At 40.2% G+C, this 21,077-nt stretch overlaps 1 non-coding gene across 1 annotated transcript; it reads left to right on the top strand.

Moving 5' to 3' along the window:
• The first annotated feature begins 1,513 nt into the window (after nucleotides 1-1,513).
• Nucleotides 1,514-1,617, top strand: LOC112788478 (small nucleolar RNA R71). Its single transcript, XR_003195839.1, has one exon. It is a non-coding gene; the product is annotated as a small nucleolar RNA R71 (small nucleolar RNA).
• The last annotated feature ends 19,460 nt before the right edge of the window (nucleotides 1,618-21,077 follow it).

Below are 21,077 nucleotides of genomic sequence, written 5' to 3'. Positions count from 1 at the left end.
CAAAATGACAAAGTCTGTGGGGAAGAAATAATTTCTTACTTTCACCAGCACATTCTCAACTACCCCTTCAGCTTGCTTCTGAGTTTTGTCAGCCAGTTGTATGATTACATCAGTGGATCTCACCTCATTCAGTTGTAGCCTCTTCATAAGAGTCAGAGGCATCACATTTATGCTAGCTCCTAGATCACAGAATCCTCTGTCAATTTTTGTTTCCCCTATGATGCAGGGGATATGAAAACCTCCTGGGTCTGTTTTCTTAGAGACTATGTCCTTCTTGATGAGGGCACTGCATTCTTTGTTCATTATTACAGTTTGTCCTCCCTTCAAAACTCTTTTCTTGCTCAGCAATTCCTTTAAATACTTTATATGTGTAGGCATCTGCTGGAGAATCTCAAGGAAGGGAATATTGATATGGAGAGACTTAAATGTCTCTAAAAACCTTGAATAGGTTTTCCCTTTTTCACCTCCTCCTAACCTCTGAGGAAATGGTGCTTTTGGTTGGTATGTTTCCAGCATGCCTTTTTGCAGTTCCTTGGCTTGCTCAGTTTCACTTTCCTGCTTAGCTTCTTCCACACCTTCCTTCAAGATTTCTGGCTCCTGTTCTGAGGGTCTGATTCCTTCTTCTTCTGAGACTTCCTTCAATATGGTGATGGCCTTGCATTCTTCCCATCTCACTCCCTTTTGTTCCCCTTTAGGATTCTTTTCTGTGTCACTAGGGAACACTGCAGTTGACTTGGGGGCCTGTTGAGATAGCTCTCCTACTTGAGACTCCATCCTCTTGAGTTTTTCACCATGGTTCCTTAAGGTAGATCTCACATCATCCCTAAAGCTTTTCAACTCACTTATGTCCTGACCCATGTTTGCCAGCATTCCTTCTATCCTGTTTAATTGATCTTGAAATTGTTGGTTCGGATTAGGTTGGGTAGGTTGATTATTTTGGCCATGATATGGTGGTTGAGAGTAAGTGTTTTGTGTGGTTTGGTATGATCTTTGGTTAGATTTTTGGTATGTGGAATCATTATGTTGGTTGTGGTTGTAAGGTTTGTGGTTTTGTGGTTGGGTTTGTTGGTTCCCCCACCCAAAGTTTGGGTGGTTTTTCCATCCTGGATTGTAAGTGTTGGAATGTGGATCATATGGTTGCCTTTGTTGATTTCCTACATAATTGGCCTCTTCCCAATCACCTCCTTCAGTGCTTTCTTCCTCTTGCTCTTGTGTGTGTATTGCAGCCACTTGTTTTGTTTCTAATTTCCTGGTGAGCTCTGCTAGTTGCTTGGCAAACACCTTGTTTTGGGCTAGAATTGTATCAACATGGTTTAGCTCCATGACTCCCTTAGTGTTGTGCCTCTCTGATGCATAGTAGTACTCATTCTCAGCCACTGTCTCAATCACTTCAATGGCTTCTTCCACAGTCTTTTTCCTGTTCAATGAACCTCCTGATGAATGGTCTACAGCCTTCCTTGATTCATAAGAGAGTCCATCATAGAAAATATGCAATTGCACCCAGTCATGGAACATGTATGGTGGGCATTTCCTTGTCAAATCCTTGAATCTCTCCCATGCCTCGTAGAGAGTTTCACCATCTTGTTGTCTAAAAGTCTGAACCTCAGATCGAAGCCTATTGACCTTTTGTGGGGGGTAGAAACGTGCCAGAAACTTGCTTTCCACCTCGTCCCATGTTGTTAGGCTCCCCCTTGGGAATGATTCCAGCCACTTAGCTGCTTTGTCCCTAAGTGAAAATGGGAACAAAAGCAGTTTATAGGCATCTTCCTGGACTCCATTGGACTTCACAGTGTCGCAAATTCTCAGGAATTTTGTGAGATGTTGGTTTGGGTCTTCATTAGCACTCCCACCAAATGAACAATGATTCTCCACAAGTGATATTAGCTGTGGTTTGAGCTCAAAATTGTTGGCCTGAATGGGTGGTTTCTGAATGCTGCTACCACAATTCCCAGAGGTTGGGTTTATGTATGAACTAAGAACCCTCCTCTCAGGAATGGCATTGTTTCCATCAGCTCTCTCATGGTTGTGAACTTCTCTATCCATGTTGAGATCTAAAGCTTCCTCAAAATTGTCCTCAGATTCTCCTTCAGATTCCTCTTCTCCCAGTACTCTCTTCCCTCTTGCTTCCCTTCTAAGTCTATGAAGGGTCCTCTCTAGTTCGGTATATGGAGGAGTTGATGTCTCTCCTCTCCTACCTGTCATACAAGAACACAGCACAGGCAACAAACAAGTGAAATACTCTTGGTTAATGGAAGAGTATGGTTAGAGCAGTTGAGGAATTAATTCAAACAGTTAGTGAGTCAGTGAGTTAGTTGCTTGAATTTAAAGGCATAAAGAAAGAAAGCATGTAACAGAGTGTAGAAATTAAAATTCAACAAGTAACTTGTACTGAATTAATCAAAACAAAAAAAAATGCTCAATCTAGTTAACTTCCAATTTGAGAATTGTCAATCGAAAACCAATCCCCGGCAACGGCGCCATAAACTTGATGCGCATAAACTTGTTATGCCACGATTTAGGAAATTGCACGATCGGCAAAATTCCTTCCGGCAAGTGCACCGGTTATCGTCAAGTAAAAACTCACAATAGAGTGAGGTCGAATCCCACAAGGATTGGTTGAATGAGCAATTCGGATTAGAAGTATGTTTAGTTGAGCGGAATCAAGAATTAGATGAGAATTACGGAATATAAAATTGGCGGGAAACGTAAATGACAAGAAATTGAAATGGCGGAATCTTAAATTGCATGAATTAAAGAGCAGAAGCTAAATTGCTGAAATTAAAAGGGAATGGGGGTGATTGCATGAATTGAGTTGCAGAATGTAAAGAGAAAGTGGAAATCAGAAATGGGGAATTCATTGGGTTATAGGAGATATTGAGATCTCCGAATCAAAACATGTTTATCTCTTCCTCAACCAATGCGTTCATTGAATTTTGCTTGGCAATCTTATATGATTGGATCCCAATCCCTTGGCTCACCAATTCTCTCTAAAAGCAAACAAATTCCCAATCCCTTGGTTTAAATGTTCATAAGAAGAGATGATGCTCGATCACTGATTATACCACACAGTTTCATGAACCACAATTTGGTAGGATTACATGTCACAATATCCATCCAAACCCCAATCCAATTCACTGTGAGAAAGCTTCTCTAGCATGAATCCTCCATTCCTTTCCCAAGGTTCCAGAGGATTCCAATTATGGGTAGTTTCTTTCCCAAGACAACTACCCAATGGAATTAGATCGAGAAGCTTTCTAACAAAATTCAAGAGAAAAGATTGAAGAAGAAGATAAACTATTATTGATTCATTGAATTACAATAGAGCTCCCTAACCCAATGAAAGGGGGTTTAGTGAGTCATAGCTCTGAATTCAATTACAAAGATATGAAAACTAGCAAAATGAAAAGGTCGAAGTCCTTCCTCACTTAAATTCTATCCTATTTATACACTTTCTATATTGAGCTTCTGTTGTGTTTCTTGGGCTTTGAGGCCTCTCCCTGCTTTCCTTTTGCCTTGGGTTTATGATCCATAATCTTGATGAGGCTGCTGATCCAAATTCTGTAACATTCATTGAGCCAACTTAGTGATAATCAAATAATGACACATGACTCAACAAATTGAAATTTCAGACTCATCAATCCTTCAGGCCCAATCCCATAAACCATGATATTCAATTGGGTTTCATACCAGAGTAAGTTTAAGTTAATGTTTGTGCTCAAATACTAACTTAAACTGCAATATTTTTGGCCCAGAAACCTTCTCCAAGAGTGGTGTTTAAGTTGCAGTTTAAGCTTAAACTACAGCTTAAACGCCAGACACTTCCAGTGATGCCTTTTGTGGAAGCACGTTTAAGCTTCAGTTTAAGGTTAAACTGAAGCTTAAACGTGGAAATGGAAGAAGGCAGTCCTGGAGGGTAACGTAGTCGCAGCCCTGGAGGTCGAACACGTTTAAGCTCCAGTTTAAGGTTAAACTGGAGCTTAAACGTGGAAATAGAGAAAGCCATCCTGGAGGTCGAACACGTTTAAGCTCCAGTTTAAGGTTAAACTGGAGCTTAAACGTGGAAGCGGAGGAAGGTAGCCCTGGAGGTGTCGAACACGTTTAAGCTCCAGTTTAAGGTTAAACTGGAGCTTAAACGTGGAAGCGGAGAAAGCAACCCTGGAGGAGAAAACTTGGTCGAACACGTTTAAGCTCCAGTTTAAGGTTAAACTGGAGCTTAACCGTGGAAATGGCTCCCTGGTGCATTTCCCATTTCTGGCGTTTAACCTCCAGTTTAAGGTTAAACTGGAGGTTAAACGTGGAAATGCTTCCTGAGTGGAATTCTCATTCTGGCGTTTAACCTCCAGTTTAAGGTTAAACTGGAGGTTAAACTTCAGTTTCAGCATTTCTTAGCCTTCATGATTCTGGCGTTTAAGCTCCAGTTTAGGCTTAAACTGGAACTTAAACTCCACATGTGATATTCAAGCTTCCTTTATTGATTTTGTTGCTTCCTTGCCTAGCCTCTTCTTCCCTGAAATCATCCAAACAATTGCATCAAAGTCTTGCAAAATTTCATGAGAAATCTTCCATTCATAGCATTCAAGTAATACAACTAAAACTCATGGAATTTGCATCAAAATCATACTGTTTGGATGGTTCATTGCTTTGTTATTCATTTAACCATTCTTGGTTACTTTAAGCTCAAGAAAATGCATAAAACAACTAAAACTAACAGAAAAATGCTAGTGAAACTAGCCTAAGATGCCTTGGCATCAGGAGGACGTGCGTGCGTGAATCAGAAAACAGAGGAAAGCAGAATTTCAGAAGACAAAGCATCTCCAAAACTCCAACATATTCTCCATTATTGCATACAAGTATAATTTGTGTTCTGCCCTTTTATTCCTTGCAATCAAATTTGATAAGTGAATTATTTTATTGTTTTCCTGACTAAGAGTTACAAGATAACCATAGATTGCTTCAAGCCAACAATCTCCGTGGGATCGACCCTTACTCACGTAAGGTATTACTTGGACGACCTAGTGCACTTGCTGGTTAGTGGTACGAGTTGTAAAAAGTGTAATTTACAATTCGTGCACCAAGTTTTTGGCGCCGTTGCCGGGGATTGTTTGAGTTTGGACAACTGACGGTTTATTTTGTTGCTTAGATTAGGAAAAATTTTTCTTTTTTGGTTTAGAGTCTTTTATTATTTATACCTTGTTAAAACACTTTAAACTTATAGCTCAATTAGCTAGAACGTGGTGCTTATGTTCTTAGTAATTGGCTAGCCTATTTTTAAAATCTTTTTCAAAAATAATTTTTCTTTGAATAAATCTTGTGCCAAACTTTAAGTTTGGTGTTTTCTTGTTGATTTTTCTTTGTTTTTCGAAAATTTTAGTTTGGTTTTCAAAAAATTTTAAGTTTGGTGTTCTTTCTTCATGTTCTTGTGTTCTTGTGAGTCTTCAAAGTGTTCTTGAGTTTCCTTGTGTCTTGATCTTAAAATTTTTAAGTTTGGTGTTCCTTGGTGTTTTCCCTCCAAAATTTTCGAAAACAAGGAGCATTAGATCTAAAAATTTTAAATCTTGTACTATCTTATTGTTTTTCTCTCTCCTCTTTAAATCCAAAAATATCTTTTCTCTCTATTTTAAAGCAAATTTTCGAAATTTACCTTTAAAATTCAGATTTCAAAATTTAAAACCTTTTTCAAAAATAATCATATCCTTTTCAAAACTTCCTAACCACTTTCTCTCTCCTCATTTTTTTCGAAAATCTTCACCTATTTTTATTTATTTTATTTTAATTTATTTTGTTTTCGAAATAAATAAATAATTAAATAAATAAATATATTTTCTTCTATTTTACATCATCTCCCTTTCTCCATCATGAACCTAAGCGGAAATAAACAATCCAGGAGGACTCTGGGGTCATATGCTATCCCATCTACTGCTTCATATGGGAGTAGTATCTGCATACCCTCCATTGGAGTCAGTAGCTTTGAGTTGAATCCTCAGCTCATTATCATGGTGCAGCAAAATTGCCAGTATTCTGGTCTTCCACAGGAAGAACCTACAGAATTTCTGGCACAGTTTTTACAGATTGCTGACACAGTACATGATAAGGAAGTTGATCAGGATGTCTATAGATTATTACTGTTTCCATTTGCTGTAAAAGACCAAGCTAAAAGGCGGTTAAATAACCAACCTAAGGCTAGCATAAGGACATGGAAACAGCTGACAGAAAAATTTCTGAATCAATACTTTCCTCCAAAACGGATGACACAACTAAGGCTGGACATCCAAGGCTTTAAACAAGGAGATAATGAATCTCTTTATGATGCCTGGGAGAGGTACAGAGAGATGCTACGAAAATGCCCCTCTGAAATGTTTTCAGAGTGGGTTCAGTTAGACATCTTCTACTATGGGCTTGCAGAAAGAGCTCAGATGTCTCTAGATTACTTAGCTGGTAGATCTATCCACATGAGAAAGACAATTGAAGAAGCTCAAGAGCTCATTGATACAGTTGCCAGAAATCAGCATCTGTACCTAAGCAGTGACCCTTCCATGAAAGAAGAGGTTAAAACAGTAACTGCTGAACTCAGTCCTGTAAAACAAGCTGCTGAATTCAATCAGCAATTGGACTTTCTAACAAAGCAGTTAGCCGAATTCAAGGATAGACTACAAGAGACAAGGATGGCTAATATAAATATGGAAGAACAATTGAAGTAAACAAAGCAGCAACTGTCAAAACAAATAACAGAAGAATGCCAAGCAGTTCAATTAAGAAGTGGGAAGACATTAAATACCCCACCTCAAGGCAGCAAGAAGCCAAGAAATGAGCAAACCACCCAAAATCCACCTGAGGACAGTAAGAGCCCAGGGAAAAATAATTCTGGCACTAAAATGCCAGAAATTGGGTGGAAGGCTGGCACTGAACGCCCAGACCATGCTCAGAACTGGCGTTCAACGCCAGAAACAAGCAAGGATCTGGCGTTGAACGCCCAAAAAAAGCACAGTTCTGGCGTTCAGATGCTAGGAACAGATGAGGAGCTGGCGTCTAACGTCACTCCATCTTCTAACTCTGGCACTCAATTGCCAGTGAGGGATCAGACACACACAAGTGCTGATGACAACCCATCTAAAAAGGCTTCTTCAACCACTTTTGTAGGAAATAAACCTACAGCAACTAAGGCTGAGGAATATAAAGCCAAGATACCTTATCCTCCAAAACTCCGCCAAGAGGAGCAGGATAAGCAATTTGCTCGCTTTGCAGATTATCTCAGGACTCTTGAAATAAAGATTCCATTTGCAGAGGCACTTGAGCAAATACCTTCTTATGCCAAGTTCATGAAAGAGATCTTGAGTCATAAGAAGGATTGGAGAGAAACTGAAGGAGTTCTCCTCACTGAAGAATGCAGTGCAGTCATTCTGAAAAGCTTTCTTGAAAAACTTAAAGACCCTGGGAGTTTTCTGATACCATGCACATTAGAAGGTAATTGCACCAAGACAGCTTTATGTGATCTTGGGGCAAGCATCAACCTAATACCTGCATCCACTATCAGAAAGCTTGGTTTAACTGAAGAAGTTAAACCAACCCGGATATGTCTCCAACTTGCTGATGGCTCCATTAAATACCCATCAGGCATGATTGAAGACATGATTGTCAGAGTTGGGCCATTCGCCTTTCCCACTGACTTTGTAGTGCTGGAAATGGAGGAGCACAAGAGTGCAACTCTCATTCTTGGAAGACCCTTCCTAGCAACTGGACGAACTCTCATTGATGTCCAACAGGGAGAAATAACCCTGAGAGTCAATGATGATGAGTTTAAGTTGAATGCTGTCAAAGCCATGCAGCATCCAGACACATCAAAAGACTACATGAAAGTTGATCTTATTGACTCTTTGGTAGAAGAGATCAACATGGCTGTGAGTCTCGAATCAGAGTTGGAAGACATCTTTAAAGATGTTCAGCCTGATTTGGAGGATTCAGAGGAAATGAAAGAGCCTCTGAAATTTCCTCTGGAAGAGGAAAAATCTCCTAAACCCGAGCTCAAACCATTACCACCATCCCTGAAATATGCATTTCTGAGAGAAGGTGACACTTTTCCAGTGATTATAAGCTCTGCTTTAAATCCACAGGAAGAGGAAGCACTTATTCAAGTGCTAAGGACACACAAGACAGCTCTTGGGTGGTTCATAGGTGACCTTAAGGGCATAAGCCCAGCTAGATGCATGCACAAAATCTTATTGGAGGATAATGCTAAACCAGTGGTTCAACCACAGAGGCGGCTAAATCCAGCCATGAAGGAAGTAGTACAGAAAGAAGTCACCAAATTACTGGAGGCTGGGATTATTTATCCTATTTCTGACAGCCCTTGGGTGAGCCCTGTCCAAGTTGTCCCCAAAAAGGGAGGCATGACAGTGGTTCATAATGAAAAGAATGAACTGGTTCCTACAAGAAAAGTTATAGGATGGCGCATGTGTATTGACTACAGAAGGCTCAATACAGCCACCAGAAAGGATCATTTTCCTTTACCATTCATAGACCAGATGCTAGAAAGACTGGTAGGTCATGATTATTACTGCTTTTTGGATGGCTACTCAGGCTATAACCAGATTGCAGTAGATCCCCAAGATCAAGAGAAAACAGCATTCACATGTCCATCTGGAGTGTTTGCTTATAGAAGGATGCCATTTGGGCTGTGTAATGCGCCTACAACCTTCCAGAGATGCATCCTCTCTATTTTCTCTGATATGGTGGAAAATTTTCTGGAAGTCTTCATGGATGACTTCTCAGTATATGGAGACTCATTCAGCTCCTGTCTTGATCACCTGAAACTAGTTCTGAAAAGATGCCAAGAGACCAACCTAGTTTTAAACTGGGAAAATGTCACTTTATGGTGACTGAAGGGATTGCCCTTGGGCATAAAATTTCAAACAAGGGAATAGAGGTAGATTAAGCAAAAATAGAGGTAATTGAAAAATTACCACCACCTGCCAATGTTAAGGCAATTAGAAGCTTTCTGGGGCATGCAGGATTCTATAGGAGGTTTATAAAGGATTTTTCAAAAATCGCAAAACCTCTGAGCAATCTGCTAGCTGCTAACACGCCATTTTTGTTTGACACAGAGTGTCTGCAGGCGTTTGAAACGCTGAAAGCCAAGCTGGTCACAGCACCAGTTATTTCTGCACCAGACTGGACATTACCATTTGAGCTAATGTGTGATGCCAGTGATCACGCCATTGGTGCAGTACTGGGGCAGAGGCATGACAAGCTTCTGCATGTCATTTATTATGCTAGCCATGTTTTGAATGATGCCCAGAAAAATTACACAACCACAGAAAAAGAATTGCTTGCAGTGGTTTATGCCATTGACAAGCTTAGATCATACTTAGTAGGATCAAAAGTGATTGTGTACACAAAGCAGGATTCAAAACCCAGACTCATAAGATGGGTGTTGCTTTTGCAAGAGTTTGATATAGAAATAAGAGACAGAAAAGGGACAGAGAACCAAGTGGCTGACCATCTGTCCCGGATAGAGCCAATAGAAGGGACGTCATTCCCCTCTCTTGAAATATCTGAGACCTTTCCTGATGAGCATTTGTTTGCCATTCAGGAAACACCATGGTTTGTAGACATTGCAAACTACAAAGCTGCAAGGTTCATTCCCAAGGAGTACAACAGGCAACAAAAGAAAAAATTAATTACTGATGCAAAGTACTACTTGTGGGATGAACCCTATCTCTTTAAGAGATGTGCAGATGGCATAATTCGTAGGTGTGTGCCTAAAGAAGAATCACAAAGGATCTTATGGCATTGCCATGGGTCACAATATGGAGGTCATTTCGGAGGTGAGCGAACAGCCACCAAGGTCCTCCAATGTGGCTTCTACTGGCCTACACTCTACAGAGATTTCCGAGAGTTTGTACGTAACTGTGATAGTTTCCAGAGAGCTGGTAATTTGCCTCACAGTTACGCCATGCCTCAACAAGGAATCTTGGAGATTGAGTTGTTTGATGTATGGGGTATTGATTTCATGGGGCCTTTCCCACCATCATACTCAAACACTTATATTCTGGTGGCAGTTGACTATGTATCAAAATGGGTTGAGGCCATTGCCACACCCACCAATGATACTAAAACAATGCTGAAGTTCCTCCAGAAACATATATTCAGCAGGTTTGGTGTTTCCAGGGTACTAATCAGTGATGGGGGAACTCACTTCTGCAATAAACAGCTTTACTCTGCCATGGTCCGGTATGGGATTTGCCACAAGGTGGCGACTCCATATTATCCACAGACAAATGGGCAAGCTGAAGTCTCTAACAGAGAACTAAAAAGAATCCTGGAACGGACTGTAAATACCCGTAGAAAGGATTGGGCACGAAGCTTGGATGATGCTCTGTGGGCTTACAGAACAGCATTCAAGACTCCTATAGCGACCTCTCCATACCAACTTGTGTATGGTAAGGCATGCCACCTACCCGTGGAACTGGAATATAAAGCCTACTGGGCAACCATATTCCTAAACTTTGATGTCAAATTAGCTGGAGAAAAAAGATTGCTCCAGCTAAATGAGCTAGAGGAATTCAGATTCACTGCTTTCGAAAATGCCAAGCTTTATAAAGAGAAATAAAAAAGTGGCATGACACAAAGCTGTCATATAGAATCTTTGAACCAGGACAAAAGGTTCTGTTGTTTAACTCTAGGCTCAGGCTATTCCCCGGGAAACTGAAGTCCCGGTGGAGGGGACCATATGTGATTACAAGTGTATCACCATATGGTTATGTGGAGCTTCAAGATATTGATTCTGATAAGAAGTTCATTGTTAATGGACAGAGAATCAAGCACTATCTTGAAGGCAATGTTGAGCAAGAGTGCTCAAGGCTGAGGCTAGATTAAAAACTCAGCAAAGTCCAGCTAAAGACAATAAAGAAGCGCTTGCTGGGAGGCAACCCAACCATGGGGCATCACTTCCTCTAAGCATTTTGCCCTATTCTTGATTTTATTTGTTTATATAAAGTTCACTGATACTAAGGTAAAGAGTCAATTGTATAAGTTCACAGGGTTACAGAAGGATTCTGCACACAAAACAGAGAAAAAGAGCTCACTGGCAAGAAAATGCCAGTAATAGTCTGTTTTGGGCATTCAACGCCCAAAAGAAGCATCCACTGGGCGTTGAACGCCAGTAAGGATAGCCATCTGGGCATTAAACGCCAGAAAGAAGCATCTTCTGGGCGTTGAATGCCAGAAAGAAGCTCCTTCTGGGCATTTAACGCCAGATTTATAGCATCCTGGGCGTTTAGAAAAACGCCCAGTGACAAAGGAGTTCCTGGCGTTCAACGCCAGAAAGAAGCAACAGCTGGGAGTTGAACGCCCAGGAGAAGCAGCAGTTAGGCGTTGAACGCCCAAAACATGCAGCGTTTGGGCGTTCAAACGCCAGGATGGTGGGGAGGAGGTAAATTCGTTTTTTCTTTATATTTTTCATTTTAATCTTAATTTTCATGTTTCAATTCATGATTTCTTGCATAAACATGTTACAAACCCTGATTTCTAAAATTCCTAATTTCTAAAAACCCTTCTTTAAAAATATTAAATGTATCTTAATCCATAAGCACAAATCCTTTTTTTCAATCCAATTCAACTCTTTTTCAAAATTTTCAAAACAAATCTATCTCTTTTCATTCAAAAATCTTTTCAACTAATCAATATCTTTTTCAAATCTCCATATTATCTTTTTCAAAAATCCAATTTTATCTTTTTCAAATATCTTTCATATCTTTTCAATTTTAAATTATATCTTTTCTTATCATACTTATTTTTTTTTTAAAATCATATCTTCTATCTTATCTTTCTCCCTATTTTCGAAAACCCCCTCCCTTTTAAAAACCCATTCGGCCTCCTTCCTCTCATCCACCATCCTACACTAGCCCTACTTCTATCCCTCTCCATTATTTTCTTTTGCTTGAGGACAAGCAAACCTCTAAGTTTGGTGTGTTTATCCGTGATCACTAAGATCATGGCTCCTAAAGGAAAACAACCCACTCCAAGAGGCAAGAAAGAGAGTGTTCCAAAACCACTTTGGAATCAAAGAAAGTTCTTAACTAAAGAACATTCAGACCATTATTACAAAATAATGGGTCTAAGATCAGTGATCCCGGAAGTTAGATTCGATCTGAAAGAAGACGAATATCCAGAGATCCAGGAGCAAATTCGAATCAGAAACTGGGAGATCCTAGCTAATCCTGAAACGAAAGTGGGAAGGAATATGGTCTAGGAGTTCTATGCTAATATGTGGCAAACAGACAAGCAAAGACTATCTGGATCTGCTCTCTATGACTATCGGACCTTGGTCAGAGGAAAGATTGTTCATACCCACCCTGACAAGATCAGGGAGATCTTAAAGCTACCTCAGCTGAAAGATGATCCAGACTCTTTCAATAGGAGAATGTTGAGAACAGACAAGGGCCTGGATAAGATTCTAGAGGATATATGTATCCCTGGAGCCAGGTGGACCACCAGCACGAAGGGTGTCCCAAATCAACTCAAAAGAGAAGATCTCAAACCAGTCGCCAGAGGATGGCTGGACTTCATTGGGCATTCTCTGCTGCCCACTAGCAACTGTTCTGAAGTCACTATTAGAAGAGCAGTGATGATCCATTGCATCATGATGGGAAAATAAGTGGAAGTTCATCAACTGATTTCAACTGAATTTTACAAAATTGCAAACAAAAATTCCAAAGATGCCAGGTTGGCTTATCCAAGCTTGATTTCTATACTCTGCAAGGACGCTGGAGTAAGGATGGGAATAACTGAGTATATCTCAGTTGAGCGACCAATCAACAAAGCATCAATGGAAAAACAACAAGCACAGGATGACCCCATCAAGAAGAGAACACAGGAATTTCTCCCAGAAATCCCTCAATCTGAATACTGGGAGTATCTTGAAACATCTATTACCAAGATGCAAGAAGCTATGGAACAAATAAAGAAAGAACAGAAGGAACAAAGTAGCATTCTTTGCTATTTGCTTAAAGAACAGGAGGAGCAAGGGCGTGATTTAAGGGAATTGAAGCGCCAGAAATTATCTCTTGAAGGACCAAGCACCCCGCAGATTAGAGGAACATCCACTTCCCAGAACAAAGGTTGTTAAATTCCAATCTTAGCCTTAACTCTGTGATAACTGTTTTTATTTTAGTTTTACCTTAGGAGTCATATAGTAGTAATTAGTATCTATATTTTTTATTTTATCTCCAATTAAGCTATAATTTAATTTTATCATCATCATTAAACATGAATAAAATAGAAGAATTTCTTTAGAATAAGAGGAAATATTTTTCGAGTTTTTAATAAGATAAATTCTAATTATTTACATGTGGTGGCAATGCTTTCTGTCTTCTGAATGAATGTTTGAACAGTGCATATGTCTTTTGAATTTGATGTTTAAGACTGTTAAATATGTTGGCTCTTGAAAGAATGATAAACATGAGACATGTTATTAATAATCTAAAAAATCATAAAAATGATTCTTGAAGCAAGAAAAAGCAGTGAATACAAAAGCTTGCAGAAAAAAAAAACAAAAAAAAAAAGAGAAAGAAAAAGAAAAAAGCAAGCAGAAAAAGCCAAAGCTCTTAAAACCAAAAGGCAAGAGCAAAAAGCCAATAGCCCTTAAAACCAAAAGGCAAGGGTAATAAAAAGGACCCCAAGGCTTTGAGCATCAGTGGATAGGAGGGCCTAAAGGAATAAAATCCTGGCCTAAGCGGCTAAACCAAGCTGTCCCTAACCATGTGCTTCTGGCGTGAAGGTGTCAAGTGAAAACTTGAGACTGAGCGGTTAAAGTCAAGGTCCAAAGCAAAAAGAAGAGTGTGCTTAAGAACCCTGGACACCTCTAATTGGGGACTTTAGCAAAGCTGAGTCACAATCTGAAAAGGTTCACCCAATTATGTATCTGTGGCATTTATGTATCCGGTGGTAATACTGGAAAACAAAGTGCTTAGGGCCACGGCCAAGACTCATAAAGTAGCTGTGTTCAAGAATCAACATACTGAACTAGGAGAATCAATATCACTATCTGAATTCTGAGTTCCTATAGATGCCAATCACTCTGAGCTTCAACGGATAAAGTGAGATGCCAAAACTATTCAGAAGCAAAAAGCTACTAGTCCCGCTCATCTAATTAGAATCTGAGCTTCACTTAAAAACTCTGAGATATTATTGCTTCTTAAATTATTTGTATTCTATTTTATTTATCTAGTTGCTTGAGGACAAGCAACAGTTTAAGTTTGGTGTTGTGATGAGCGGATATTTTATATGCTTTTTGGGGTTAATTTCATATAGTTTCTAGTGTGTTTTAGTTAGTTTTTAGTTTATTTTTAGTAGTTTCTAGGAAAAATTCATATTTCTGGACTTTACTATGAGTTTGTGTGTTTTTTTGTAATTTCAGGTATTTTCTGGCTGAAATTGAGGGAGCTGAGCAGAAATCTGATTCAGGCTGAAAAAGGACTGCTGATGTTGTTGGATTCTGACCTCCCTACACTCGGAATGAATTTTCTGGAGCTACAGGACTCCAAATGGCGCGCTTCCAATTGCGTTGAAAAGTAGACATCCAGGGCTTTCCAGCAATATATAATAGTCCATACTTTGCTCAAGGATAGATGACGTAAACTGGCGTTCAACGCCAGTTCCATGTTGCAGTCTGGCGTCCAGCGCCAGAAACAAGTTACAAGTTGGAGTTCAACGCCAGAAAAGGATCCAAAGCTGGCGTTAAACGCCCAAAACAGCCCTATGCACGTGATTAGCTTAAGTCTCAGCCCCAGCACACACCAAGTGGGCCCCAGAAGTGGATTTCTACACTATCTATCTTAGTTTACTCATTTTCTGTAAACCTAGTTTACTAGTCTAGTATTTAAACAACTTTTAGAGACTTGTCTTGTATCTCATGACATTTTAGATATGAACTTTGTACCTTTTGACGGCATGAGTCTCTAAACTCCATTGTTGGGGGTGAGGAACTCTGCTGTGTCTCGATGAATTAATGCAAGTATTTCTGTTTTCCATTCAAACATGTGTGTTCCTATCTAAGATATCCATTCGCACTTCAATATGAATGTGATGAACGTGACAATCATCATCATTACTCCAAGAGATACTCATTCAATCGAAGGTAGAACGGAGGTGGTTGTCAGTCACGTGTTCATAGTTTGGGAATAGTGATGAATGTCACGGATTATCCCATCCATCATATTGAAGTGCGAATGAACATCTTAGATAGAAACAAGCGTGTTTGAATAGAAAACAGAAATAATTGCATTAATTCATCGGGACACAGCAGAGCTCCTCATCCCCAACAATGAAGTTTAGAGACTCATGCCGTCAAAGAGTACAAAGTTTAGATCTAAAATGTCATGAGATACAAAATAAATCTCTAAAAGTTGTTTAAATACTAAACTAGTAACCTAGGTTTACAGAAAATGAGTAAACTATGATAGATAGTGCAGAAATCCACTTTCGGGGCCCACTTGGTGTGTGTTGGGGCTGAGACTTAAGCTTTACACGTGCCTAGGCTGTTTCTGTAGTTAAACGCCAGGTTGTAACCTGTTTTGGGCGTTTAACTCCAACTTGTAACCTGTTTCTGGCGTTTAACGCCAGAATAGGGCAGAGAGCTGGCGTTGAACGCCAGTTTGCGTCATCTAAACTCAGGCAAAGTATGGACTATTATATATTTCGGGAAAGCCCTGGATGTCTACTTTTCAACGCAATTGAAAGCGCGCCATTTGGATCCTTGTAGCTCCAGAAAATTCATTTCGAGTGCAGGGAGGTCAGAATCCAATAGCATCTGCAGTCCTTTTTCAGCCTCTGAATCAGATTTTGCTCAGGTCCCTCAATTTCAGCCAGAAAATACCTGAAATCATAGAAAAACACACAAACTCATAGTAAAGTCTAGAAATGTGAATTTTGCATAAAAAATAGTGAAAACATAGTAAAAACTAACTAAATCATACTAAAAACTATGTAAAAACAATGCCAAAAAGCGTATAAATTATCCGCTCATCATGGAGCGTCCAACTTAAGGACGTTAAAGCAAAGTCCTGGGTGGGAGACAACCCATCATGGTATGATCGTTCCTTTCTTTCTTCTTAATTTTCTCTTTCAATAACTCTTCTCAGTATTAGTGCCTATAGTTTACATCTTCATTTGCATATTATAAAAAAAAAGGGAGGGTGGGGGGCAGGCGAGTAAGAAAGAGAAATAAATTGAACAGAAAGTCACGCGGGAGCGTGGCTGGAGGCGTGCCTTAGGCACAAATTGCTCCACGCGACCGCGTCACTGACACGTCTGCGTCATTTAGGAAAAATGCCTCCCACGCGTCCGCATCACCCATGCGGACGCGTGGCCTGAAAATCGACGTAAGAAAGGGTGTATGGCCGAAAGTTGTGCTGGAGTGGTGCTGGACTGGTGCTAGGCGCACAAGCCTTACCACGCGAACGCGTGTCCTACGCATTCGCGTCGTATTCCAATATTGGCCACCCACGCGATCGCGTCCACCACGCGACCGCGTCACCTTGGAATTTGGCAACAATGAGTTTCGAACAGAGAGTTGTGCGAGTGCGAAGCTGCCCTCGCGCCAGTAGCACCGAATGAGTCACGCGTCCACGTGACCGACGCAACCGCGTCGATTCATATAAGCGCCATCTGCGCGAACGCGTACCCCACGCGTCCGCGTCGCTTGCACCGCACAACTTATCCTAATCTGCCAAAATATCTTATCTTTCTCTTCCCCAAATCCTACTTTTTCTTTTCCCTCCTTCTTTCTTTCTTTCCTTTTCTTCCTTCTTCCTTCTTTCTCACTTTCTACTTTCTCTCTCTCTCACCACCATTATCAAGGTTTTTCTTTTCTTCTTCCTTCCTTACTTTTCTATTCTTTTTCTTATTTTTATGTTTTCTTCTCATTTTCTTTTTCTTTTTACTTGTATTATCCATGTTTTTTTTTTCTTTCTTTTTCTTTTAATTGGTATTGGAAATTTATTAGGGTCATTATTATTCCTTATGATTTGCTCGTGGATTGTTAAGGACTTGTTTGGCAATTATATATTAATTTTTAAGGGTTTCTTGCATGTTCAATTCAATACTTTCAATAGCTTATTCACCATGCATGCTATGTGTTTGTGAAAACGCCCGTATGGTATTGTGCACTATTTTTAGATTTCTTTTATTCTACTACTCTAAATGCTTGCTTTTCACAAAAACCCTTCTTTTATTTTATTATTTAAAAAATATAATTATTATTACAAAAAGGTTATTAGTTTTAAAGGCTTGGTAATCTAACTTGAACATTGAATGCTTGATCTATGCTACTCATGCCTTTGCCTGCATGCCAATAAACACCTTGCATTTAATTGTCATCATATGCACTTGCTATATCTCCGTTGATGAGTTTTCACATGTAGTCATGACCATGTGTTAATATCATTCATCTTTTAAATGTGCATTGATTACCACCTTTCCCGCCCTCTTCCTTGCTCTAACCCTTGACATTTTAACATACTTTCTCTTTTCTTTCTTTTAGGATGGCCACCAAGAAAGACAAGGAGAAAGCTACTCCCAAATCAACAGCAAGAAGAGGAACTAAAAGAGCATTAGTGGCTGAGCCATCTTCAACTGCAGTTAAGCTCTCAACAAAAAGAATTAAGAGGATTATCAAGGTTGATGAAAAAAAGAAAGCCTTCCCAGCTAAGGACACTGCGCGATTTCCCAATTGCTACTGTGAGTAGATGTTCCCAATCCTGGCAGAAAGGAGTTACAACAACGAATACCTTTTATCCTCCCGACACGTATTACTGAATTTGTTGAGCCGCAAATTGAACGAAGACAATGGGGTTTTCTACAGAGACAGCCACGGCAGGTTAATCTTTCCTGGGTAGTTGAGTTCTACTCCAATTTCCCCCTACTCCAGAAGGACTAGACGCATTTCAAGAGGCCGCACTCAAGCGCCAGATGTACCAATTTGACTAGGACGCTGTTCTCAAAGTTATCGCACTACCTGGCAGCAGATGGATCTACGGATACCATCGTTCCCGACCTAATGGAATATCGGCTTCCACACTTACCTTGGAGGCTCGCGTATGGGCACAGATTATGTCCCATTACGTCTTTCCGAGCACCCATGAGTCCTCTTTCACTGTAGACATGGCCGTTCTACTATGGTGCATCCTTACAGACCAGCCTCTGAACCTACCAAGACACATCCGGAATGCCATGAGACACGTACAAATTGCGGGCAACTTACCTTTTCCCGCCTTGGTTTCAGATCTCGTCTCAGCAGCTGGAGTCTCCTACAGAGCTGGAGACACCAAAGCCATGCTCCCACTGGATGATCAGTACGTCCCTAATGGGAAATATATCAGACCTCCAGCAGCCACTACACGCCAGCCTACTGAACCGGCTGAAGACATTCCACCTTCAACACCACAGGCACCTATAACAAACCAACTGCTCCATCAGATACTTAAAAGGTTGGATTGGTAGGAACACAAAGCAAAGCTAAGAGAGCGCCGTAACAAGCGCCGATTCACATACCTCAAGGAGCTACTTAAAGGAAAATACAGAGACTCAGACACCCCGGACTCCACTTCGTTTACCATCACAGGGAGACATGACGGTCCCGACTGTGGAGATACTGCTACCAACCCACCTTTTTTCCTGACAGATGGCACCGAGGACGGTGCAAAGCCTTAAGTGTGGGGAGGTCGGTTAGTACCTGACTTTCGGAGGTAATTTCTCTTCCCTAACACCAATAAAATAGGACATTTAGTTAGTTTTTCTTTTGTAGAATAGGATAAATTGCATAGTAATAGGTTAGTTGCATGCATGTTCTACTTGATTGAAAAGATAATAAGTTTCTTCTAAGACCCTATTTTTAGAACAAAATTTCACTAATTTTAATCAACACTTTTATGTTAAATTTGCTTGAAGTTGTATTTGGAACATGATTTTTGAGCTAAAGAACACACAACCTGTGAGACTTTGAGCCTAAATACATGGTTACATTATTTAATCATAAATATTTTATTCTTGTGTATTTACTTCTCTATGATTGTAATCTATATTTTGTTTCATCCTATATGTCCAATGTTTAATATATTTATATGCTTGCATATGATTGAGGCCATTATTTGTTCAGCTCACTTATCCAAATTAAGCCTACCCCTTAAGTTACCTTTGTTAGCCACTTTGAGCCTTTAAATCCCATTTGTTCTTTATTTTACCACATCACTAGCTGGTGCACGAAATTGTGATCTCCAGGCTCGAACTATTCCTGGCATGTGAGCAACTTGGTACGCGTAATCGTGATTACACATTCATAATTTGTCACAACTTCGATACAACTAACCAGCAAGTGCACTGGGTCGTCCAAGTAATACCTTACGTGAGTAAGGGTCGAATCCCACGGAGATTGTTGGTATGAAGCAAGCTATGGTCACCTTGTAAATCTCAGTCAGGCAGATATAAAGTGATAAAGATGTTTTCGAATATTATATAATAAAATAGGGATAGAGATACTTATGTAAATCATTGGTAGGAATTTCAGATAAGCAAATGGAGATGCTTTTCGTTCCTCTGAACCTCTGCTTTCCTACTATCTTCATCCAATCAGTCTCATTCCTTTCCATGGCTGGCTTTATGTGATACATCACCACTGTCAATGGCTACTTTCGGTCATCTCACGGGAAAATGAGCCAATGCCCTGTCACGGCACGGCTAATCGTCTGGAGGCATCACCCTTGTCAATGGCTTCATCTTATCCTCTCAGTGAATAATATGCTCACGCACCCTGTCACGGCACGGCTATTCATCTGTCGGTTCTCGATCATGCTGGAATAGGATTTACTATCCTTTTGCGTCTGTCACTAACGCCCTGCAATCGCGAGTTAGGAGCTCGTCACAGTCATCCAATCATTGAATCCTACTCGGAATACCACAGACAAGGTTTAGACTTTCCGGATTCTCTTGAATGCCGCCATCATTCTAGCTTACGCCACGAAGATTCTGGTTAGGAGATCTAAGAGATATTCATTCTAGCTTATTTCATGTAGAACGAAAGTGTTTGTCAGGCACGTGTTCATAGGGGAGAATGGTGATGAGCGTCACACATAATCATCACCTTCCTCACGTTCTTGGGTGCGAATGGATATCTTAGAAGCGAAATAAGATGAATTGAATAGAAAACAGAAGTACTTTGCATTAATCTTTGAGGAACAGCAGAGCTCCACACCTTAATCTATGGAGTGTAGAAACTCTACCGTTGAAAATACATAAGTGAAGGTCCAGGCATGGCCGAGATGGCCAGCCCCCTAAACGAGATCACAGGATCAAAATACAATCCAGGATGCCTAATACAATAGTAAGAGGTCCTATTTATAATAAACTAGCTACTAGGGTTTACATGAGTAAGTATTTGATGTATAAATCCACTTCCGGGGCCCACTTGGTGTGTGTTTGGGCTGAGCTTAAGTGTTGCACGTGCAGAGGCCATTTGTGGAGTTGAACGCCAGTTTTTGTGCCAGTTTGGGCGTTCAACTCTGGTTTTGGATCCTTTTCTGGCGCTGGACGCCAGATTTGGGTAGAAAGCTGGCGTTGAACGCCAGTTTACGTCGTCAATTCTTGGCCAAAGTATGGACTATTATATATTGCTGGAAAGCCCTGGATGTCTACTTTCCAACGCAATTAGAAGCGCGCCATTTCGAGTTCTGTAGCTCCAGAAAATCCACTTTGAGTGCAGGGAGGTCAGAATCCAACAGCATCAGCAGTCCTTTTTCAACCTCTGAATCTGATTTCTGCTCAAGTCCCTCAATTTCAGCCAGAAAATACCTGAAATCACAGAAAAACAAACAAACTCATAGTAAAGTCCAGAAATGTGAATTTAACACAAAATCTATTAAAAACATCCCTAAAAGTAACTAGATCCTACTAAAAACATACTAAAAACAATGTCAAAAAGCGTATAAATTATCCGCTCATCACAACACCAAACTTAAATTGTTGCTTGTCCCCAAGCAACTGAAAATCAAAATAGGATAAAAAGAATAGAATATACTATAAATTCCAAA

The sequence above is a fragment of the Arachis hypogaea genome, chromosome 20 (assembly GCF_003086295.3).
Source record: "Arachis hypogaea cultivar Tifrunner chromosome 20, arahy.Tifrunner.gnm2.J5K5, whole genome shotgun sequence".
Taxonomy (NCBI): Eukaryota; Viridiplantae; Streptophyta; class Magnoliopsida; order Fabales; family Fabaceae; genus Arachis; species Arachis hypogaea.
Note: the sequence above shows the minus strand (reverse complement) of the source record. Positions and strands in the feature narration are given on the sequence as shown.